General features: G+C 39.1%; 1 protein-coding gene and 4 non-coding genes across 13 annotated transcripts in view; all 5 read right to left on the reverse strand.

Moving 5' to 3' along the window:
* The window catches only part of LOC126292068 (mitochondrial 2-oxodicarboxylate carrier-like), a 108,244-nt gene that overhangs the window by 77,436 nt on the left and 5,273 nt on the right, over positions 1-25,535 (reverse strand). For 3 of the 9 annotated variants that reach the window (XM_049985879.1, XM_049985880.1, XM_049985875.1), the window contains exon 2: positions 10,750-10,818. The exons of the other annotated variants lie outside the window; for them this stretch is intronic. The gene's annotated coding sequence lies outside the window, so the exon portion shown is untranslated. The remainder of the gene's footprint in view (positions 1-10,749; positions 10,819-25,535) is intronic. 9 annotated transcript variants of the gene reach the window in all.
* Trnas-uga (transfer RNA serine (anticodon UGA)) lies at positions 18,849-18,923 on the reverse strand. The gene has a single exon. It is a non-coding gene; the product is annotated as a tRNA-Ser (tRNA).
* Trnas-uga (transfer RNA serine (anticodon UGA)) lies at positions 19,149-19,223 on the reverse strand. Its single transcript has one exon. It is a non-coding gene; the product is annotated as a tRNA-Ser (tRNA).
* Positions 19,449-19,523, reverse strand: Trnas-uga (transfer RNA serine (anticodon UGA)). Its single transcript has one exon. It is a non-coding gene; the product is annotated as a tRNA-Ser (tRNA).
* Positions 19,749-19,823, reverse strand: Trnas-uga (transfer RNA serine (anticodon UGA)). Its single transcript has one exon. It is a non-coding gene; the product is annotated as a tRNA-Ser (tRNA).

Consider the following 25,535-nt stretch of genomic DNA (forward strand, 5'->3'; position numbering starts at 1 on the left):
TTGCAGCTGTGACTTATTAAACTGATAGTTCGGTAATTTTCACATCTGTCAATACCTGCTTTCTTTGTGATTGGAATTATTATATTCTTCTTGACATCTGAGGGTATTTCGCCTGTCTCATACATCTTGCTCACCAGATGGTAGAGTTTTGTCAGGACTGGCTCTCCCAAGGTTCTCAGTAGTTCTAATGGAATGTTGTATACTCCCGGGGCCTTGTTTCGGCTTAGGTCTTTCAGTGCTCTGTCAAACTCTTCATGCAGTATCGTATCTCCCATTTCACCTTCATCTACCTCCTCTTCCATTTCCAAAATATTGTCCTCAAGAACATCACCCCTGTGTAGACCCTCTATACAGGGTGTTACAAAAAGGTACAGCCAAACTTTCAGGAAACGTTCCTCACACACAAAGAAAGAAAATATGTTATGTGGACGTGTGTCTGGATTACTTTCCATGTTAGAGCTCATTTTATTACATCTCTTCAAATCACATTAATCACGGAATGGAAACACACGGCAACAGAACGTACCAGCATGACTTCAAACACTTTGTTACAGGAAATGTTCAAAATGTGCTCCATTAGTAAGGATACATGCATCCACCCTCCGTCGCATGGAACCCCTGATGCGCTGATGCAGCCCTGGAGAATGGCGTATTGTATCACAGCCGTCCACAATACAAGCAGGAAGAGTCTCTTCATTTGGTACCAGGGTTGCGTAGACAAGAGGTTTCAAATGCCCCCATAAATGAAAGTCAAGAGTGTTGAGGTCAGGAGAGCGTGGAGGCCATGAATTGGCCCGCCTCTACCAATCCATCGGTCACCGAATCTGTTGCTGAGATGCGTACGAACACTTCGACTGAAATGTGCAGGAGCTCCATCGTGCTTCAGCGCATTGTCAATGCATGTGTGAAGATTACGGAAGGTGAACTAATTGCTGCTGAGAAGAATATCGTTACACGTATTGCCAAATGTATTGAGGTTGACAGACATCATTTTGAGTATTTTTTGCATTAATGTGGTATTTACAGGTAATCACACTGTAACAGTATACGTTCTCAGAAGTGATAAGTTCACAAAGGTACATGTATCACATTGGAACAACTGAAATAAGATGTTCAAACACACCTACGTTCTGTATTTTAATTTAAAAAACCAACCTGTTATCAACTGTTAGTCTAAAATTGTGAGCCATATGTTTGTGACTATTAGAGTACCATCTATCTCAAAGTGAAAAAAGGGGTCCAACTAAAACATTCATATTTCCTTATGTACTACACGAATATGTAATAAAAAATGGGGGTTTCTATTTTAAAAAATGCAGTTGATATCCGTTTGACTTATGGCAGCACCATCTAGTGGGCCAACCATAGCACCATCTGGTTTCCCCCTTCAAGCTAGACAAGTTTCGTTCTTTGTAGTTTTTTTGATTTGACTCTTATTTCATGAGATATTTTGCCTGGTCATGATCAATGGACCACCCTGTATAGTATATTTCATTTAGTGTACAACCACTAATGTGTATTTCTAGTGTTGACAGGTTATTGTTGCTTGTCTGAACTCGTGTAATATTAGCACTTTTGAGTTCAGATCTTGAACCATTAGCTGTGATCCATTAGTAACTCTATTTAATAGCTTCCTATCTCTGTTAATTCAAGTCCGTGTAGTTCGTAATACAACAATCAAAATAATCATAAACTATTAAAAATTGGTATAAAGGGAAGCGCACAGAAGGATGTAAAAAGCTGAAAGAGACCCAAGTAGCAGGGTCACTTGGTTACCTTGCAGAAGCAGTTAAGCATTGCTCACAACATTCTGTTAAAAAAGTTGAACAGATAAAGCACAATTCAGATGTGGGACACTGTGTGTTTTCACCTAAAACAGAGTGTATGTCTGTAACCAAATTATAGACTGTCCTCTCTGGTGTAAACTGTATGTACTCTCCTACATGTAGCATACATCACAAGCACTGAACATAATTTGAATACTGGGACAACCTTTGAAAGTTTCAGTGAACTTCTGAAAACTTCATATTTTATAAACATTTATTAAAAATAAAACTTAGTGTCCTACTTATCAACTGAAATGTTCTTTTAATAATACAGACAGCAAGCAGCAGTCCATATTTTTGGAATTAGTGAATTCAGAAACTTTTTACACACATCATTGTGTGTGACCACATTCCAATGAAAGACAAATCCTTCAGACAGCTGAGCAACTAGCACATCCCCACATATGTGTCTGAAGCCTTAATTTGGTCTCAAGTTTTTTGACTGTTCTGTGAAACAGGCAGTCAGTTTTCCTGGATCAAACAAAGTTTGACACATCTGGCTGGATGAATGATCTTGCCTAATAATTTACAACATGCTTTACACTTATCTGGAGCTCCTTCTATGTACCTTTCCAAGCTGCTTTTTTTGGCTTATAAGAGCTTAACTTTGTAGTACTATTTACTTTTCAAATAAGCATTGCAAACCATATTCCTCTGCTCAGTGCCTCAATTATCATCACTCTTATGTATTTGGTACAGTATGAGCACATTTCTCTAATTTGGGCCAATTCTTTTGCATACCACTTAACTTTTAAGTTTGCCTGATAAGCTAACATCTGCTTCTGCCAGTGAACACATAACTTGACTCATCCCACATTTGCGAAGCCTCTTCTTCATAGCAGACTTTACTGAATGTGATGCATGAACAAATGGACGATTTACACCAACACAATACAAGATGTTGTAACAATAATTTCCATGTAGACTTTGAATCTTTGTTTAGGGTGAGAGAGGAAGCTCTTTAAGTATTTGATGAAAAAAAGCATTCAACAAGCTATGATACGACACCAAACAATCAACTGAATAGCCATATACACCCAAAAGAAAATTAAGAAGTTTCCTCCTTCGTTGCCCCTATAGCATACTGTAGCATACTGGATTTCTTGTGTACAGCTACTGAATGTTTCTGTTAGTTGCATGACAAGTGTCATCATTCTTGTAAAGATATCTCTACTCTTACATCACATAAGTAACTGTCATCTCCACGTTTTTCTTGGCACAATTTCATTTTTCTGTAAGACATTTTGATGACTGATCCAGTATCCCTCTTTAGGTGTTGCAAACTGTATTGTCGACTCTGCCTCATCTTCTCTAATACCCACCTCTGTTCTCATGTAGAGGTTCAGCACACAGTTGTTGTTGTTGTGGTCTTCAGTCCTGAGACTGGTTTGATGCAGCTCTCCATGCTACTCTATCCTGTGCAAGCTTCTTCATCTCCCAGTACTTGCTGCAACCTACATCCTTCTGAATCTGCTTAGTGTATTCATCTCTTGGTCTCCCTCTACGATTTTTACCCTCCACGCTGCCCTCCAATGCTAAATTTGTGATCCCTTGATGCTTCAAAACATGTCCTACCAACCGCTCCCTTCTTTTTGTCAAGTTGTGCCACAAACTCCTCTTCTCCCCAATTCTATTCAATACCTCCTTATTAGTTATGTGATCTACCCATCTAATCTTCAGCATTCTTTTGTAGCACCACATTTCAAAAGGTTCTATTGTCTTCTTGTCCAAACTAGTTATTGTCCAAGTTTCACTTCCATACATGGCTACACTCCATATAAATACTTTCAGAAACTACTTCCTGACCACTAAATCAATACTCGATGTTAACAAATTTCTCTTCTTCAGAAACGCTATCCTTGCCATTGCCAGTCTACATTTTATATCCTCTCTACTTCGACCATCATCAGTTATTTTACTCCCTAAATAGCAAAACTCCTTTACTACTTTAAGTGTCTCATTTCCTAATCTAATTCCGTCAGCATCACCCGATTTAATTTGACTACATTCCATTACCCTCGTTTTGCTTTTGTTGATGTTCATCTTATATCCTCCTTTTAAGACACTGTCCATTCCGTTCAACTGCCCTTCCAAGTCCTTTGCTGTCTCTGACAGAATTACAATGTCATCGGCGAACCTCAAAGTTTTTATTTCTTCTCCATGAATTTTAATACCTACTCCGAACTTTTCTTTCATTTCCTTTACTGCTTGCTCAATATACAGATTGAATAGCACCGGGGAGAGGCTACAACCCTGTCTCACTCCCTTCCCAACAACTGCTTCCCTTTCATGTCCCTCGACTATTATAACTGCCATCTGGTTTCTATACAAATTATAAATAGCCTTATGCTCCCTGTATTTTACCCCTGCCACCTTTAGAATTTGAAAGAGAGTATTCCAGTCAACATTGTCAAAAGCTTTCTCTAAGCCTACAAATGCTAGAAAGGTAGGTTTGCCTTTTCTTAATCTTTCTCTTAAGATAAGTTTTAAGGTTAGTATTGCCTCACATGTTCCAACATTTCTGCGGAATCCAAACTGATCTTCCGCAAGGTCCGCTTCTACCAGTTTTTCCATTCGTCTGTAAAGAATTCGTGTTAGTATTTTGCAGCTGTGACTTATTAAACTGATAGTTCGGTAATTTTCACATCTGTCAACACCTGCTTTCTTTGGGATTGGAATTATTATATTTTCCTTGAAGTCTGAGGGTATTTCGCCTGTCTCATAAATCTTGCTCACCAGATGGTAGAGTTTTGTCATGACTGGCTCTCCCAAGGCCGTCAGTAGTTCTAATGGAATGTTGTCTACTCCCGGGGCCTTGTTTCGACTCAGGTCTTTCAGTGCTCTGTCAAACTCCTCCCGCAGTATTGTATCTCTCATTTCATCTTCATCTGCATCCTCTTCCATTTCCAGTACATCGCCCTTGTATAAACCTTCTATATACTCCTTCCACCTTTCTGCCTTCCCTTCTTTGCTTAGAACTGGGTTTCCATCTGAGCTCTTGATATTCATACAAGTGGCTCTCTTTTCTCCAAAGGTCTCTTTAATTTTCCTGTAGGCAGTATCTATCTTACTCTAAGTGAGATAAACCTCTACAGTCTGTCCTCTAGACATCCCTGCTTAGCCATTTTGCACTTCCTGTCGATCTCATATTTCAGACGTTTGTATTCCTTTTTGCCTGCATCATTTACTGCATTTTTATATTTTCTCCTTTCATCAATTAAATTCAATATTTCTTCTGTTACCCACAGATTTCTATTAGCCCTCGTCTTTTTACCTACTTTATCTTCTGCTGCCTTCACTACTTCATACCTCTGAGCTACCCATTCTTCTTCTACTGTATTTCTTTCCTCCATTCCTGTCAATTGTTCCCTTATGCTCTCCCTGAAACTCTCTACAACCTCTGGTTCTTTCAGTTTATCCAGGTCCCATCTCCTTAAATTCCCACCTTTTTGCAGTTTCTTCAGTTTTAATCTATAGGTCATCACCAATAGATTGTGGTCAGAGTCCACATCTGCCCCTGGAAATGTCTTACAATGTAAAACCAGTTCCTAAATCTCTGTCTTACCATTATATAATCTATCTGATACCTTTTAGTATCTCCAGGATTCTTCCATGTAAACAACCTTCTCTCATGATTCTTGAACCAAGTGTTAGCTATGATCAAGTTATGTTCTGTGCAAAATTCTACCAGGCAGCTTCCTTTCATTTCTTAGCCCCAATCCATATTCACCTACTATGTTTCCTTCTCTCCCTTTTCCTACACTCGAATTCCAGTCACCCATTACTATTAAATTTTCATCTCCCTTCACTATCTGAATAATTTCTTTTATTTCATCATACATTTCTTCAACTTCTTCATCATGTGCAGAGCTAGTTTGCGTATAAACTTGTACTACTGTAGTAGGTGTGGGCTTCGTATCTAACTTGGCCACAATAATGTGTTAACTATGCTGTTTGTAGTAGCTTACCCGCACTCCTATTTTTTATTCATTATTAAACCTACTCCTGTATTACCCCTATTTGATTTTGTATTTATAACCCTGTATTCACCTGACCAAAAGTCTTTTTCCTCCTGCCAACGAACTTCACTAATTCCCACTATATCTAACTTTAACCTATCCATTTCCCTTTTTAAATTTTCTAACCTACCTGCCCGATTAAGCGATCTGACATTCCACGCTCCGATCTGTAGAACGCCAGTTTTCTTTCTCCTTATAATGATGTCCTCTTGGGTAGTCCCCGCCCGGAGATCTGAATGGGGGACTATTTTACCTCCGGAATATTTTACCCAAGAGGATGACATCATCATTTAATCATACAGTAAAGCTGCATGCCCTCGGGAAAGATTACGGCTGTAGTTTCCCCTTGCTTTCAGCCGTTCGCAGTACCAGCGCAGCAAGGCCGTTTTGGTTAATGTTACAAGGCCAGATCAGTCAATCATCCAGACTGTTGCCCCTTCAACTATTGAAATGGCTGCTGCCCCTCTTCAGGAACCACACGTTTGTCTGGCCTCTCAACAGATACCCCTCCGTTGTGGTTGCACCTACGGTACGGCCATCTGTATCGCTGAGGCACGCAAGCCTCCCCACCAACGGCAAGGTCCGTGGTTCATGGGGGGAGGCAGCACACAGTATGCAGCACTAATGTAATGTAATTGAGGAAGAGATGGTTTTACTTCAATATAGCACCCTTCCTGCTAATTTCACTATGTTACATTTAACCTGTTAACACATAAACAACATAAAATAGGACTGTGATATTTAATACTAATCTGCCCTCATTTCATGTACCTAAAGGCTCTATGCTGTGATGGATGAAAATGTCTTGGGTTTGAGTATCACGGAAAAAAAATGGGGCTATCAAATGTTCAGATACTTGCACTACAAGAAAAATTGGATACGTTGCAGGTACAGAAATCACATATTTTGTGCAATTTCATTCATCGGTGCATCTGGGATTTGATTTTGGGGCAACATTTCATTTAGCCAAACAGTGTCCATCACATGCAGGTTCCAAAATGGGAATTCCACAATAACAGCAGTTGCAACCTTTGTCCATGAACTGCCAAACAGACTGGATAAAGGAAACAAAGTCACTGGGGTTTCTAGATTTGTCCAAGGCCTTTTATTCTGTGACTCATGTAGCTCTATTAACCAAATTAGAAAGTTACAGTATAAGAGGAGTAGCACTTAACTTCTTACAACTGCACCTCCGATATAGTGTAGTAAACTGCATTATAGGAATGAAATCATCATCATCATCATCATCATCATCATCATCATCATCATGATCATTTAAGACTGATTATGCCTTTCAGCATTCAGTCTGGAGCATAGCCGCCTTATCAGATTCCTCCACGATACCCTATTCAGTGCTAACATTGGTGCTGCTTCTGATGCTAAACCTATTACTTCAAAATCATTCTTAACCAAATCCAGGTACCTTCTCCTTGGTCTGCCCCAACTCCTCCTACCCTCTACTGCTGAACCCATGAGTCTCTTGGGTAACCTTGCTTCTCCCATGCATGTAACATGACCCCACCATCTAAGCCTGTTCGACCTGACTGCTACATCTATAGAGTTCATTCCCAGTTTTTCTTTGATTTCCTCATTGTGGACACCATCCTGCCATTGTTTCCATCTACTAGTACCTGCAATCATCCTAGCTACTTTCATATCCGTAACCTCAACCTTGTTTGATAAGGTAACCTGAATCCACCCAGCTTTCGCTCCCATACAACAAAGTTGGTCGAAAGATTGAACTTAGTCTTGGTTCACGGTGTGGGTTCCTGTAGCCATGTCCTAGTTCATGAACCAGGGGCAACGTATGAGTGGCCAAGAAAGTGGTCCTGACAGTCAGGATACCAGTTACTTTGGAATAAGGCTGGGCATCTCGGACATATTCTGAGCCGTGGTCACCTTTGTGCTCATACGGCAAAGACTACCAAATCCACCGGTTAGTCCCTCAACCGTTAGGGGTAAAACTCAATGGGACTCTGGGCAAGTAAGGCTAGCAACCTGCTTCCCTGATACTTTAAATATGATGCTGGCAACCATCAGAGCAAAATGCCTCGGACCTTTGGAGGTGATGGAGTCCCACCTCTAACTGAAATAAGAATGATAGTAAAATCCTAATTGTAAAACCAGCATACAAAACTATCAGCCATGGAGTTCCTTAGGGAAGTATTCTTGGGCCACTCTCATTTACTGTATATATTAATGACACAACTCGGCCACAAAACTTAAACCCAGTTAATTACGCTGCTGATATGCTATTTATTAACTGGGGCTGTACTGATCAGCTAGCCCTTATAAAGCAATAAAGAGAACTCTGAATTGATCACAGAACATCTAACAATGAGTTAACTTACAAGACTGTTGTAATGACATTCTTGTTGAATTAAAACCAATCTCATATTAATCATAATCTACAGTTGGAACATCTGATAAATGTGTCTTTAGGCATTGTGACTGACAAACATCTTAAATGGGAAGAGCATTTACTTACTGAAACATCTCTCAAATATAATAAATTTTCCTGTTCTTACACAAGTGTATTATTGATTAATTCACTTGTATTTGCAATACAAGACTTGAAATTTGAGGTTAAACATCCACACTCTACATGGACAGAATATTCAAGCTTCAAAAGAGAGCAGTTAAGATGACTGCCAATATAAGGAAATGCCAGTTCTGTAGGGACTACTTCAAAAATTATAATTTATTGACTGTGTATTCATTGTAGGTACTTTATATGTAAAAGAGAGTGATGAAGTAAATGTAATTAATACAGGCATTCACAAGTAAAAGAGAGCGATGGACCAAGTGTAATGAATAGACATCCATAATTACCATACATAAACCAGAAGTGATTACCATAGGATACTAATAAAAAAGTTTTAGATCACTGTCCACTTGATACTGGAAGACAATTCTGTACTAGTTTGCCAAATAATATAAAGCAGCTCCATGAAAATCTTTTTAAAGAAAAATTAAAACAGGTCTTAAGTAAAAAACATTTATACTCAATGAAATATTTCTGGGCTCCATTACAAACAATTCTAGTTTTGTATACCTCAGCTTACTAACAGTGGCAAATGCTTATATAATGTATAAGTCTGCTGTATACATCCATTATATGTATGACATGATCTCTTTGTAAATGTACTAAACTGACAATGTCTAAGACTGTAAAGTTATTATCTACATCTACATGATTACTCTGCAGTTCACATTTAAGTGCTTGGCAGTGGGTTCAACGAACCACAATCATACAGTCTCTCTGCCATTTCACTCCCGAACAGTGCGTGGGAAAAATGAACACTTAAGCCTTTCTGTTCGAGCTCTGATTTCTCTTATTTTATTTTGATGATCATTCCTACCTATGTTGGTTGGGCTCAACAAAATATTTTCGCATTCGGAAGAGAAAGTTGGTGACTGAAATTTCATAAATAGATCTCATCACGACGAAAAATGTCTTTGCTTTAATGACATCCATCCCAACTTGCGTATCATATCTGCCACTCTCTCTCCCCTATTACGTGATAATACAAAACGAGCTGCCCTTTTTTGCACCCTTTCGATGTCCTCCGTCAATCCCACCTGGTAAGGATCCCACACTGCGCAGCAATATTCTATCAGAGGACGAACGAGTGTAGTGTAAGCTGTCTCTTTAGTGGAGTTGTTGCATCTTCTAAGTGTCCTGCCAATGAAACGCAACCTTTGGGTCGCCTTCCCCACAATATTATCTATATGGTCTTTCCAACTGAAGTTGTTCGTAATTTTAACTCCCAGGTACTTAGTTGAATTGACAACCTTGATAATTGTACTATTTATCAAGTAAACTGATTTCTTTTTGAACTCATGTGGGTCACCTCACACTTTTCGTTATTTAGCGTCAACTGCCACCTGCCACACCATACAGCAATCTTTTCTAAATCGCTTTGCAACTGATACTGGTTTTTGGATGACCTTACTAGACGGTAAATTACAGCATCATCATGATTCACAATGTTTGAATACAGTATAAGCTCCAAAAGCCTACTGCAAACCAATGTCAATGATATAGGTCTGTAGTTCGATGGATTACTCCTACTACCCTTCTTAAACACTGGTGCGACCTGCGCAACTTTCCAATCTGTAGGTACAGATCTATCCGTGAGCGAGCGGTTGTATACGATTGCTAAGTAGGGAGCTATTGTATCAACGTAATCTGAAAGAAACCTAATCGGTATACAATCTGGACCTGAAGACTTGCCCGTTAGATTAATACTTGTTCCATAGATCATGAATAAGACACTTTGTAATGATGTGGAACGTGTTAGGTTAATAAGAGATGTCTGTACAAGATATTACATTACACAAAATGTTGCATGATACTAACGTTTAAGTTAGATTTTTCCCCTCCCTTAATTTATATCTAAAAATTCTGCCAATGAGTAGAAGGAGTTGTCATCTAGAAATTCTTTTAATTTATTTTTAAATGTTGGTTGACTATCTGTCAGGCTTTTGATGCTGTTTGGTAGGTGACCAAAGACTTTTGTGGCAACATAATTTACCTCTTTCTGTGCCAAAGTCAGATTTAATCCTGCATAGTGAAGATCATCCTTTCTCCTGGTGTTATAGCTATGCACACTGCTATTACTTTTGAACTGGGTTAGATTATTAACAACAAATTTCTTAAGTGAATATATATACTGTGAGGATCCCTAGACCCTTAAATAGATGTCTGCAGGATGACTGTGGGTGGGCTCCAGCAATTATTCTGATTACACGTTTTTGAGCAATGAATACTTTTCTACTCAACGATGAATTACCCCAGAATATGATGCCATACGAAAGCAGTGAATGAAAGTAGGCATAGTAAGCTAATTTACTGAGATTCTTATCACCAAAATTTGCAATAACCCTATTAGCATACGTACCTGAACTCAGACGTTTCAGCAGACCATCAATGTGTTGCTTCCAGTTTAACCTCTCATCAATGGACACACCTAAAAATTTTGAATATTCTACCTTAGCTACAGACTTCTGTTCAAAGTCTGTATTTATTACTAGAGTTGTGCCATTTACTGTACGGAACTGTATACACTGTGTTTTATCAAAATTTAAAGAGAGTCCGTTTGCTAAGAACCACTTAATAATTTTGTGAAAAACATCATTTACAATTACATCACTTAGTTCTTGGTTTTTGGATGTTATTACTATACTTGTATCATCAGCAAAAAGAACTAACTTTGCATCTTCATCAATGTGGAATGGTAAGTCATTAATGTATATCAAGAACAGTAAAGGACCTAAGACCGAACCCTGTGGGACCCTGTACTTGGTAACCCCCCCCCCCCCCCCCCCCGCCCCAGTTTGAGGAATCAGCTGTTATTTTAAAATTACATGAACCACTTATTTCAACTTTCAACAATCTAATCTAATCTAATCAAGCGATTTGAGTTGCTTCGCAACCCCTAAGGTATCTACTTCTAAGAAACTCATGCTTGCGGCTGTTAGTGTTTCAAATTCTGGAATATTCTATTCGTCTTCCCTGGTGAAGGAATTTTGGAAAACTACTTTCAATAACTCCACTTTAGCGGCACAATCATCGGTACCAGTACCATCAGCATTGTGCAGCGAAGGTATTGACTGCGTCTTGCCGCTTGTGTACTTTACATACGACCAGAATTTATTCGGATTTTCTACCAAATTTTGAGTCAATGTTTCGTTGTGGAACCTATTAAAGGCATCTCGCCTTTAAGTCCGTGCCAATTTTCGCGCGTCTGTAAAATTTAGCCAATCTTCGGGATTTCGCATTCTTCTGAACTTCTGATGATTTTTCTGTTGCCTCTGCAAGTAAATATTATTATTATTATTATTATTATTATTATTACATAAAAGAAAGTAATTAAAATTCCTGGACCAAGATTCTGTAGAGGTTGTTCATCAGTGTGTGCCAGACATCAAGTGTTTATACTTAGCAATAAAATTGTAGACAGTGTTTAATTCTTTGCCTTTTGATAATTATTCTGTTTTTCATTTTCTCATCACTGAATTCTCAGATTGAGGTGTACACACACATTTTCAATTAAATGTTCCAACATAGTTAGGTTAACCCAAACTGCAACATTTTTGGTGAGCCCAAAGTGATCTTAGGCACCAAGGGACATAATCTCAGGTGACAACAAATGTCAATTGATGCAATATGCATAATGTTGCATATCAAACATCGAGTGTAAACAAACCGCGCCGCCTGCACCATATTCCACCCACATACTACAATGTTTACTTGTTTTTAATGTCAAGCACCAGTCTTTCATGCCAGTTGTGTGTACACCATCCATGTATTGAGAGACAGCAACGTCACACCAGACACTGTCTGTTGATGTGCCTGTTTCAATAAACTGAGTCACATTTACATACCACCTTTTTGGCAACAGAATTCAGTTCTACAGTTCATGCAGCTCAAGAGACAATTTGTGCTCAATAACATCACAGCTGATGTAAGCAAATGTAGCTATGTTGTGGCTGCACTAAATGAAGATATGGCTTTTGAGGGACAAGATATTTTGACCTTATCGCCAGGCACTGACTGATATGTGACTTTAGAATGCGCTGGTCACTTGCCTTTCACAATCTGAAGCAAAGCATCTTGAGAAGTTCCTGTAAACAGAAGATTTAGGAGACCACACTTCCTCGCAGCCAATTGCCTTCGTTGACAAAACTTTGCTGGTACCACAGGCGCTTTTGTTCTCAACTGCAGAAATGCAGTCCTCCATGTGAAATTAAAAACACAGTAGAAGGCATAACGACAGTGACTGGCTTACCAAACAGCAGCCGTCAACTGTTTGTCAACGACCTCTATACGAAGCTCCAGTTCTTGGCAGACACAGGTGCATGCGTGTCTGCATACCTATCCACTCAACTGCGTCATTGTAGTAGTGATGACTGTCATCTTGACTATCAATGGATCTACGATACAGACATATGGCCGCCTAACATGATCGTGCCCACTGAACCTAGGTATGCGCTGTTAAATTTGAGTGGCAGTTTATTGCAGCAAATGTGACACATCTTATACTCAGAGCTGATTTTCTGTCAATTTAGGTCCTGCTACCAGACCTCTGACATCATTGTCCCCTCGATAGCACTCCCAGTCTGGGATGTGTACATTGTGTGGACAATACCACACTGGTGACTCTCCTTACGTATAGCTTCTTAAACAGTTCCAGAAATAACCCGATGAATACCTACGCTATTCGGCAGTTTATTATATCCTAACGACACACCGAGACCTCTGACCACACTTGACTATGATGCTTGACACCAGAGAAGTTGCAAGTAGCCAAACACGAAATTTCTTTCATGCTTGCACACGGAATTGCAAATATTGTTGGCACTGGGAGAGGGGAGTGAATGTAGTAGTTGTGCATCAACGTGTAGCAGTGTGCAAGATGTAAAGTGCCTACACTTAGGAGTAATATCATTGACACTGTTTTATTCTTCACTTATGGCAATTATTCTGTTATTGATTTTCTCATTACTGAATTCTCAAATGCAGTGCACATACATGTATGCAATTAAGGTTGCAATAGAGTTATCTGGAATTGCAACAATTCTTTCCCATGTCCAATGGATACTCTGACCATCAGGGTATCCTGTTATGGCTTAGTTTATGACAAACAAAGGAAAAGATGTCATCTGCTTACATCTACAGAACACACAGCAACGACCTTACCAGTATCGGCAAGTTTAAAAATGTACTTCAATCTCAAACCTGGAATATTGTTTACAAGGAAGATGATGTCAGCAAGAAAACTGACATCATGTGTCATTATTCCAACATTGCCTCCCCATTAAAATGAGTGAAGGTACAATATTCAGCCAGGGACACCCAAAATGGCTGGATCATAAAGTGTATAAGAATATCATGTACGACTAAGAGGACACACTGTGAACAAAGCATAACTACAGAAGATCCAAATTTCCACAGTTATTTCAAACTGAACAAGAAAGTCATTTGTACAATAATACATAAGACAAAGGACTAGCAAATAAAGCCTACCTAAATTGTTCAAAGAACAAATGCAAAACTATATGGGATATTGTCATAAAAGTATTGCAAACTGATATCAAACAGGAAACACCAGAATCTCTTCAATGTAATGGTTAATAAGTAACGGACACCAAACTCATTTGTGATACATTTAATAAACCTTTTTGTATGATACCTAGCATCAACAAAAACTTGCCTTCTAAAGTGTACAGTACCTGAGAAATCATATTTTCTGGTGCCTGTAATACTGAAGAAGGATCTCTTAATTATTATGAATATGAGAAATTCTCTCTCATCTGGCCTTGGTGGTTTACCTACCTACAAAATACAACATGTTGCTAATGAAATAGACAATCATTATGCAATATACTCAGCACCTACATGATTACCGACATTTTCCCCTCAACCACTCAAAACGCCCAAGATAGGGAACATGCGCGAGGTCAACAACTATCAATCTGTAACCCTCATCCTAACTGTATCCAAAATAACAGAAAAAATGATACGTCCTTTCTTGAAAATAACTCCCTGTAACGGCACAGTAGGTTTTTGGAAAAATACGTCAATAAAGCTCTCTTTTCAATTACTGACCGGACAAATGAAAATACAATTCTTCTGGACTTTTTATTGATATTACAGAGTCATCTACATTACTAAGCTGCTAAAATAGGGTATGGTTACCAGGTCCCACTTGCATGTTGTCTACCTAATGGCCTTCACAGGCATCAAAAATATTATATAATTATTTACCGTACTTATAAATTTAAAATGGTGTTGTAATCTAGAATAATGTTAAGTGAAAGGTTTAACAAAGCAAGACAAGTATCACAGTTATGTTATAAATTCCTTGCAAGTGCGCCAAGAGCTATGTGGGCCTGTCTAAATGGACGGTTGCCAATCTTGGTGTCAAGCATCAACATCACCTTAAATACCGGCATTTGGACAAATCAGTGGAGCACAGCACAGCCAGGTAAACAAACACAACATTTTGTTTGAACAAATGAGAATACTACCTCATGTTTCGAACTATTAGGATTCTGTGATCAGAGAAACAGCTGAAATTACATTCTGTGAAAACAACTTCAATAGAGACACCGGCTATGCACTTAATTATGCACGGAAGTGTACACTTGACAAGCAGCACTAGATAGAGAGCACAAGCAAAATCTATGGACATAGAGCGTGCCACCTCTGCAAGTGTCATCATGACATAATCCAGCCTACCATTTAAGTGGCTCCCTTTCCTTGTGGATCTTTGGAAGGCAATATAATCTAGCAGGATGGTAGTGGGGTGGGAGTATTCGAGGGCAGCACATTAGCTCTTGACAGCCTTTCGAGACAAGGAACTTTCTTATGTCTATACATATACATATACAAATAAAATAGAAAGAAACTTCCACATGGGAAAAATATATTAAAAACAAAGATTGCAAGACTTACCAAGCGAGAAAGCGCCGGCAGACAGGCACATGAACAAAACACACAAACACACACACAGAATTACTAGCTTTCGCAACCGATGGTTGCTTCTTCAGGAAGGAGAGGGAAAGACGAAAGGATGTGGGTTTTAAGGGAGAGGGTAAGGAGTCATTCCAATCCCGGGAGCGGAAAGACTTCCCTTAGGGGAAAAAAAGGACAGTGTACACTCGCGCGCGCGCACACACACACACACACATCCGCACATACACAGACAGGCTGTCTGTGTATGTGCGGATGGATGTGTGTGTGTGTGTGTGTGTGTGTGTGTGTGTGTGTGTGTGTGTGTGTGTGTGTGTGTGTGCGCGAGTGTACACCTGTCCTTTTTTTCCCCTAAGGGAAGTCTTTCCGCTCCCGGGATTGGAATGACTCCTTACCCTCTCCCTTAAAACCCACATCCTTTCGTCTTTCCCTCTCCTTCCTGAAGAAGCAACCATCGGTTGCGAAAGCTAGTAATTCTGTGGGTGTGTTTGTGTGTTTTGTTCATGTGCCTGTCTGCCGGGGCTTTCCCGCTTGGTAAGTCATATACATATACATATACATCTAAAGGCAGAGATCAGTGTATAAAAACTGTTGTAACAAAAATGTATCTATATTCTGTCATTTACTGTGTGTGTGTGTGTGTGTGTGTGTGTGTATGGACATCTTATAGTGGACAAGATTCTATGGATATATAAATTATCTGTGGAGTTCACAAACATACATTTTCTAACAATTTTTACACATAAACATGTTTTGCAGGCTACCTGTAAGAGAGTTTAGATTATAAATAAGTAAAAATAATGTAACCAGTCACTAAACATGAATCATTCAACTATGATGTATTCTGTAACCTTTACTCTGTCATCAAATGACAGTTTTTGTATTTAGATCAGCAGCATTGCTCCTGGGGAAGCCAGCAATGTTGAAATTTCTACACTGTTTTAATTTTATCAATTTGATTTCCAATACTTTTGGCAGTTTAGCAAAAATAAACACTTTAAGAACTGATGGTTACACGTCTATGTGAGAGTATGGATCACCACTCACCAAATAAAGAAATGGAGTCAGAAAAGAAGAAATACTCAGCCAGCTGTGAAGCTTTCAAAAGATATCATTGATAAGAGAGCTAATGTAAACACGGCCACTTATATTCCTGGAATTTTGGCCTGGTTTGACAACAGCATAAGAAAAGTAAACAAATTTTTGAGGTTCAGTGTCAGTGACTTCAAAGAATTTTCTTATGCTCAAGGAAACAGAATCCAGTTCATGCAGATATCCTACATTTGTAGTGGCTAAGACAGACTTATACACATATTTTTCTAAACATTGAAAATGCCACTTTTGGAGGTTATCTGATCACACAGTGATAACAATATGCCACTTGTTTCATAGCAGTTTTTATCTGAATCAGTTGTCATGTCCAGTTGCAGATAACTAATGTATGTCAAACCAAGCAACAGGCCAAGTACAGAACACTATGGAACCCTTTTCCACAACTATCTTACTCTCATTTCTTACAAGACCAGATAAATTAAATTCATTCTTTCAATTTATTGAAACTTTTTGCTTACTTTTTGAAGCAGCATCTTCCTAATTATGTCCATTTTTTTTAGACTGACACACTTTTATTTTTGGGATCCTCAGAAAGAATACACTTTCATGATCAATATACTGTCCTGAATGACACAAGATACAGTTTAAAGTGAATCCGTTCTTGTGGCTAACTGTTGCTTCAGAGTTTTCTGTCTCAATAGCTACTTACCTTAAACCACAGAACACCACTTACAACCATGTGGAGATGTCATTCTTAGTCACCCACTCAGTAACTCTGATACAATGTTGAAAGCGAACACTGGTGCCTAAAAATTAAGTTTAATGGGGAGCAGAGAATTATGTCTTAACACAACATGGAAAATATGACTTATAATGCCCACTTTACAGCCCGAATCATTCACGTGAATAGTATGCTGTTGGAAACTATTTTATTCATTCATTCAATTACCATGTTCTGTGAAACCCATCATGAAGGAGAGCCTTTTGGATGTGGAATGAGAAAGGTAAAAACTGCTGGCTGCAAACAACAAATTATGATTAGTGCTAACCTACTCAAAATGATACTTATGGGAATCTCTTCTAGATTAATTATATATGTATACGTAAATCAGAAGAAAACTACCTGCTGTAAGAAAAGCAACTACTACCCCTCTTACCCTTCTGATCTGTTGTTTCTTATCAAACACTTCAGACAAAGCACTAATGACTTTATACTGACCACAACTAGCTGTCTGTATCTGGCAAAGTTAAGCACTGTTTAATAGAAACATTAGTTAATTGGAATTTGCATCCCCAAGTCCAAGTATTCCGATAAACTGCAGTACCGGCTAAAGAGATCTATCTGAGGATTTTTGGTTTCCAGTCTGTTATCTACTGGCAACCTGTTAAAAGAATTTTGTACCACAGTATAGACCTCCATTCTGAACCCTAGAGAGGGATGCATAACCTAAACAGAAATTATTTCTACTTCTAATATGGCTTTTCTGAATTTTAGAACTGCTCCTAAATTCACTTTTGTTACTAACCACAAATATCATTAATGAGTATATGTATTTGCATGTTAAGTGTAAGAATCCCTAGGTCCCTGAAAGGATGCCTGAAAAATGTTTAGTTGTCAACTTAACATAATATTCTTACTGCACACTTCTGTAGAATAAACAATTTTTCCACATTGGCTGCATTGCCCTAAAATAGTGATTGGCAGTTTGGCTTGAGGGGACATTACTGGTAGATTGCTGCAATGCTCAGGACAGCTAATGTGGACTGTTTCACCGAGCTCAGACCACACTCATGGCAACAACAACTTGATTCCCCGTGCAACTGCCATTATCAGTCAAGGATACTTACTGTTAGCCTCATAATTGATGGCAAACACACTGAGGTTGTGCATTTTTGTGTGTGTGTGTGTGTGTGTGTGTGTGTGTGTGTGTGTGTGTGTGTGTGTGTGTGTCAGGAAGTTATAAAGAACTTCTACAGACACAGACTTACTGATGAACACCTGGACAAATGTATTTTTTTTAAATATATAAATGCCTTGATAACAAAGAATGCGTATTATCCTTCTTTGAACTTAATAAGTGTGTAAAAAAATCTGTCCTCAAAATTGGGCCACTCCATGTCGATTCAACCAATTTGAGAAAATGAAACTTCCTGGCAGATTAAAACTGTGTGCCCGACCGAGACTAGAACTCGGGACCTTTGCCTTTCACGGGCAAGTGCTCTACCAACTGAGCTACCGAAGCACGACTCACGCCCGGTACTCACAGCTTTACTTCTGCCAGTATCCGTCTTCTACCTTCCAAACTTTACAGAAGCTCTTCTGCGAAACTTGCAGAACTAGCACTCCTGAAAGAAAGGATATTGCGGAGACATGGCTTAGCCACAGCCTGGGGGATGTTTCCAGAATGAGATTTTCACTCTGCAGCGGAGTGTGCGCTGATATGAAACTTCCCGGCAGATTAAAACTGTGTGCCCGACCGAGACTCGAACTCGGGACCTTTGCCTTTCACGGGCAAGTGCTCTACCAACTGAGCTACCGAAGCACGACTCACGCCCGGTACTCACAGCTTTACTTCTGCCAGTATCCGTCTTCTACCTTCCAAACTTTACAGAAGCTCTTCTGCGAAACTTGCAGAAATAGCACTCCTGAAAGAAAGGATATTGCGGAGACATGGCTTAGCCACAGCCTGGGGGATGTTTCCAGAATGAGATTTTCACTCTGCAGCGGAGTGTGCGCTGATATGAAACTTCCCGGCAGATTACAACTGTGTGCCCGACCGAGACTCGAACTCGGGACCTTTGCCTTTCACGGGCAAGTGCTCTACCAACTGAGCTACCGAAGCACGACTCACGCCCGGTACTCACAGCTTTACTTCTGCCAGTATCCGTCTTCTACCTTCCAAACTTTACAGAAGCTCTTCTGCGAAACTTGCAGAACTAGCACTCCTGAAAGAAAGGATATTGCGGAGACATGGCTTAGCCACAGCCTGGGGGATGTTTCCAGAATGAGATTTTCACTCTGCAGCGGAGTGTGCGCTGATATGAAACTTCCCGGCAGATTAAAACTGTGTGCCCGACCGAGACTCGAACTCGGGACCTTTGCCTTTCACGGGCAAGTGCTCTACCAACTGAGCTACCGAAGCACAACTCACGCCCGGTACTCACAGCTTTACTTCTGCCAGTATCCGTCTCCTACCTTCCAAACTTTACAGAAGCTCTTCTGCGAAACTTGCAGAACTAGCACTCCTGAAAGAAAGGATATTGCGGGGACATGGGTTAGCCACAGCCTGGGGGATGTTTCCAGAATGAGATTTTCACTCTGCAGCGGAGTGTGCACTGATATGAAACTTCCCGGCAGATTAAAACTGTGTGCCCGACCGAGACTCGAACTCGGGACCTTTGCCTTTCACGGGCAAGTGCTCTACCAACTGAGCTACCGAAGCACGACTCACGCCCGGTACTCACAGCTTTACTTCTGCCAGTATCCGTCTTCTACCTTCCAAACTTTACAGAAGCTCTTCTGCGAAACTTGCAGAACTAGCACTCCTGAAAGAAAGGATATTGCGGAGACATGGCTTAGCCACAGCCTGGGGGATGTTTCCAGAATGAGATTTTCACTCTGCAGCAGAGTGTGCGCTGATTAGAAACTTCCTGGCAGATTAAAACTGTGTGCCCGACCGAGACTCGAACTCGGTAGCTCAGTTGGTAGAGCACTTGCCCGTGAAAGGCAAAGGTCCCGAGTTCGAGTCTCTGTCGGGCACACAGTTTTAATCTGCCAGGAAGTTTCATATCAGCGCACATTCCACTGCAGAGTGAAAATCTCATTCTGGAATTTGAGAAAATGTTCCAGCTGATAATCTCAGAGTTGGCTGAAATTTAGCACACCAATGCTACCAAGTGTGGAACACTCATGTGCAAAATTTTAAGTTCCCCTGCCAATTAGTTCCAAAATTATGGCTTGTGAAAGAAGGTGGCATGAATCGGAAATTGCAACCCTCATCTGGCTATCTATCTTCAGACCCAACTTCAGGTCTTAATAACTTTGGAACTATAACGCACAGTCCAGTGAAATTTTTACAACTCAGTAACATCCACTTAGAGAACACACTCTACGAATCAAATACCAACAACATGGTCTAAGTTAGGTTGGAAGGTGACAATCTGCTTGTGAGTTGGTGAAGCCAAAGACTGTGAAAGTGGAAAAATGATTCTGGTCACCAATTGACTGGTACAGCCAGGCCATATTGGAATATGTAGGGGGGGGGGGGGGGGGGTTTCCCACATGTGACTTTTACTGGAAAAGGAGACAATGAGCATTATCTGCTGAAAGACACTTGCGTATCTAGGGAAAGAGTCATTGCTACCAATTTACTCTTTCAGTAAAGCAGTATGGAATAAATAAGATACAAATTAGTTTAGTTACCCTGTCCAGTCTGAATGTTGTTGAACACTGACCTTTTAGTATAGGCCAATCCCTGCAGGTAAAGTAACCAATCACTATTTACTGTCTTGAAATATTTATTTTTCCATGAACTAGTTTCAAGCCACCCTGAGGTTCATTATCTGAAGGGGTTGATTGCACAAGCATTATTCTGCAAGGGTCTCACCAGTACATATTGCCACCAGTCTTGTGGCATTGCAGTAGTCTAGCATGTATTGAGAAACACCATACACATCTGCAAGTGGGAGGGGGCAGGGTTCAAAATGGTTCAAATGGCTTTGAGCACTGTGGGACTTAACATCAGAGGTCATCAGTCCCCTAGAACTTAGAACTACTTAAACCTAACTAACCTAAGGACATCACATACATCTATGCCCGAGGTAGGACTCGAACTTGCGACCTTAACGGTCGCACGGTTCCAGACTGAAGCGCCCAGAACTGCTAGGTCACACTGGCCAGCAGGGGCAGGGTCATTCCATGTCAAAACACGCAATAATTCAAGGATTTATAACTCTCAGATTTTCATGGAACTTGCACATTTGCTTATACTTATAACACACAAACTTCTGCAAAACCTTTTTTTCTCAGGCTACAACTTTATTTTCTATTGAATTTTAAATGTAGTGATATTCTGATAACAGAGCTCAGCAAGATCGTCAATGCAAAATAGTACTTATCTACATAAATGCCTGTAACTCAGATGTTTATGAAGCTTTTGCTTTGAAATTTTCTTCAGAAGTTAGGTAAGGCATATAGTTAACAGATATCCAGTTATTGAAGCAGTAAAGTAACAAAGAAAAGTTTTAAATGATATTACTGTAGGTCAGTTTTCGATTTCAGAAAAACTGTGAGGATATGGAAAAATACTTATAACACATTTCTCCAACCTACTGGGATCCTGATTTTGGTCTTCAATAATCCTCTAGATTGTAAGCTTTCCAATAAAATAAAAATTTTAACAGTCTTTTGCTAATTGATACGCACATCTGAAATCAAAGTACTTTTTGCTCTGATCAAAAAAGGTCATTTTAAGTAAGTTCAACCACTCACTGTCTCACTGCCTCAGATGCAAGAGTATCAAATTAGTATATTTAAGTATAGCTCATTTTAGACAGGAAATTTAATTCTAAGTGTGAAAATTTATTCTCATTCATTTGACTAATTCATTAATTTTTCTAAGACTATAATATATACGATTTGTGTGTCCAGTCCATCACATGCTCACAGCGATAAAAAAAAGTGTTCTTAAGACAGCAGTAGAGCATTTGCATTCTTTATAGGCATGAAAACAATGCAACAATTACTGAAATTTATTGTTTTTAGATTAGATTTACTTCATTCCAATAGATCCATAGTGAGGGGGTCCCCGAGGATGTGGAACATGTCAGAAAAACAACAATACGTAACAAATATTTACAACTAAAACAAATAAGCTGATGTACTATTCCACAGGTCCCAAGTGGAATGATCGTCATTTTTTAATAAACACTATATGAAAGAGTCATTTTACAAATCCTAATGCACTGAATTTAAAATAAAAAAGGTTTACTTATTTATTTATAAGTTAATAAATGTGTAATACAACTACTATAATAGAATGGACACATTACTGCACAGAAACGGTGCAGAAGTTAGATTGTACTCACACACACACACACACACACACACACACACACACACACACACACACACACAATTACAGTGAACACATTACTGCACTGAAATTGTGCAGAAGTTATATTAGTTGGTATTACTGAGAAATTCATCAATGGAGTAGGAGTTGGCCACCAAAAAATCCTGTAGGCTTCTCTTAAACTGAATTTCATTGGTGGTTAAGCTTTTCATGGCTGCTGGCAAGTTATTGAAAATGTGTGTTCCTGAATAATGCACACCTTTTTGTACAAGACTAAGTGACTTTAAATCCTTGTGAAGATTATTCTTATTTCTACTATTGATTCCATGAATTGAGCTGTTGGTTTGAAAAGGTGATATATTTTTAATGACAAATTTCATTAAGGAATAAATATATTGGGAAGCAGTAGTTAGTATCCCTAGTTCCCTAAACAGACTTCTTCAGGATGTTCTTGAGTTCACACCACATATAACTGTTATTGCACATTTCTGTGCACGGAAAACGTTAGCTTGGCTTGATGAATTGCCCCAAAAAATAGTCCCATATGACATTATGGAATGAAAGTAAGCATAGTATGCCAGCTTTTTCTTTTTTGTATCCCCCATGCCTGACAAAATTCCCATTGCAAATAGAGAATTGTTAAGATGCTTCAGCAGTTCTGTGGTGTGCTCCTCCCAGTTGAATTTATTATCAATCTGTAATCCCAAGAATTTAACACTGTCCACATCTTCTATCTGGTTGTCATCGTATGTTAGGCATTTACTTGTGGGACACCCCTTACAAGTTCTGAACTGCATGTAGTGTGTTTTTTCAAAGTTTAGTGACAAAGAATTGGATAAGAACCAGTGATTAATGTCCACAAATATTTTATTAGCTGATCTTTCTAAGACTACACTTGATTTGCTATTTATTGCAATGCTTGTCTCATCGGCAAACAAAACGAACTTGGCATCTGGTAATGTTACTGATGAAAGGTCATTGATATACACAAGAAAAGGTAAGGGCCCTAAAATGGAACCTTGTGGGACCCCAAATGTAATTAGATCCCAGTTGTATGATGCCTGATAGCTTGATACATGTCCCTTTCCTAATGACACCCTTTGTTTCCTGCCAGAGCTTCTAACCATTTTACAGCATTTCCTGTTACACTATAATATTCTAATTTTCTTAAAAGGATATTGTCTTTGACAGATCACAAAATATAGCAGTAGCCTGCAATTTTTTGTCTAATGAATTAAGCACATTTTCACTGTAAGTGTAGATAGCCTTCTCAATATCAGAACCTTTTAGAAATCCAAACTGTGACTTTGACAGTATGTTATTTGAGATAAGATGGTTATAAAGCCAACTGTACATTACTTTTTCGAAAAGAGAATAAATGGCATGTGGCAATTAGTCTGTCTGACCTCAGCTGCTCTTTGTCTTTCTGAGAGATAGGTCATACCTGTTTGCGGTGCAGCGCTATTGTTCCACTTGTATAAAGTATGTTTCAAGTGAATTAGCAATCCATTAATTGCAAAGGAGAATGTGAATTCATGCACTGTTGGAAAATTACTAAAAACACCATGTCATTTGACAACCTATATCTTAGTAAAAACTCTACAAAAAATAGAAGAGCTGTGTGAATACCAGTGAGATTTGATATTTCTGTGACCCATATAAGCATTCCACAAGATCAAGAAATTGCTACTACATGTGGACATCACAGATACTATTACTTAAAAGTGTTTGAAAGTCATCAAAGAACTTGTTGTGGTCTTTTCAAAAAAACACTCTGAGGTCAGTTTGCTTGTCTTTGTCTAAAACAGTAAGTGCTAAAAGAATCTATGTAAAACCAGGCCAAAAACTGTGCACAACATGTCGTAAGATTTGTGAACAGAAAACTGGCATCGGTGAAAGAAATGAAAGTGATGCAGATGACCTGGAAGTGACAGTCCACAAATCAGTAAATCAAAACATTGAGGATGAAAATAAAACTTTACATGATTTGGAGTGCTCTCCCTTAAGACTTCACTACATTCCAAATTACAGCAAGGCTTCATATGGCAAAAAGAAGCTAGAAAAAGTGAAGAAAGTTTGGAAAGAAAAGTGTGCTGGGCATTGAAGATCCTGACCATAGAGAAGAAACATTTAATGATGAAATTCTAAGAAAGCCAAACATTTTGATGGCCATGATATTGTTAATGAAAGAAAAGGTGGCTAGTGTAAGAGTACCTGCAATATTTCATATTTTAACTTTAGCTCCACCCTCTTGATCAAAAGAAAACATAATGTTAGAATTCAATGATAGTGAGTATGTGGTTCAACAAGAAAGGAAACTGAAAACAGAAATGGGTGCTTTATCAGTTCCTAAACCAAAAAGGGAGGAAGTTATTGCTGATGAAGTGGTAAAGATTTCTAACAAAATGATGAATATACTCGAATGTTACGAGGAGCAAAGAAAGGTAGGATTCCAAAGAATGTGTATATGCAAAAAAAGACTCATCCTTTTCAACTTAAGAGAACTGTACTCTTGTTTTAAATGGGAGAACTCAAACATTAACATTGGTCTTTCTAAATTCTGCTCACTAACACCGAAGCGGTGCATTTTAGCCAGTGCTACAGGCACTCATTCAGAGAGAGAGAGAGAGAGAGAGAGAGAGAGAGAGAGAGAGAGAGAGAGAGAGAGAGAGAGAGAGAGAGAGGGAGAGGGGGGGGGAGGGAGGGAGGGAGGGAGGGAGTGTGTGTGTGTGTACCAAAATGTAAAAACTGCTGTTGGATGTGGAATAAGAAGAAACATACAAAGAACTTTTAAAATTTCTTGTATGTTACCCTGAAAACTACGACCGCATGCTTAATCACTGTGACAAGTGTGCCAGTGATGACAAACTGTCAGAATTAGTAACCAAAAATTAGCTTACAAAGATGCTGAAGATAAAATTGAATTCAGCAAATGGATAAACATAGATCATCAGGCAGAATTGGTAAAGCAGTCTACAATTGTTGTGGAATACAAAGACTGGTTGGTAACGAAATTACAGGCACTTAATCCACTCTCATTTATATCTGTCAGTCAAACTGATTGAAAAAAATTGAAAGATAA

The sequence above is a fragment of the Schistocerca gregaria genome, chromosome 9 (genome assembly GCF_023897955.1).
Source record: "Schistocerca gregaria isolate iqSchGreg1 chromosome 9, iqSchGreg1.2, whole genome shotgun sequence".
Lineage (NCBI taxonomy): Eukaryota > Metazoa > Arthropoda > Insecta > Orthoptera > Acrididae > Schistocerca > Schistocerca gregaria.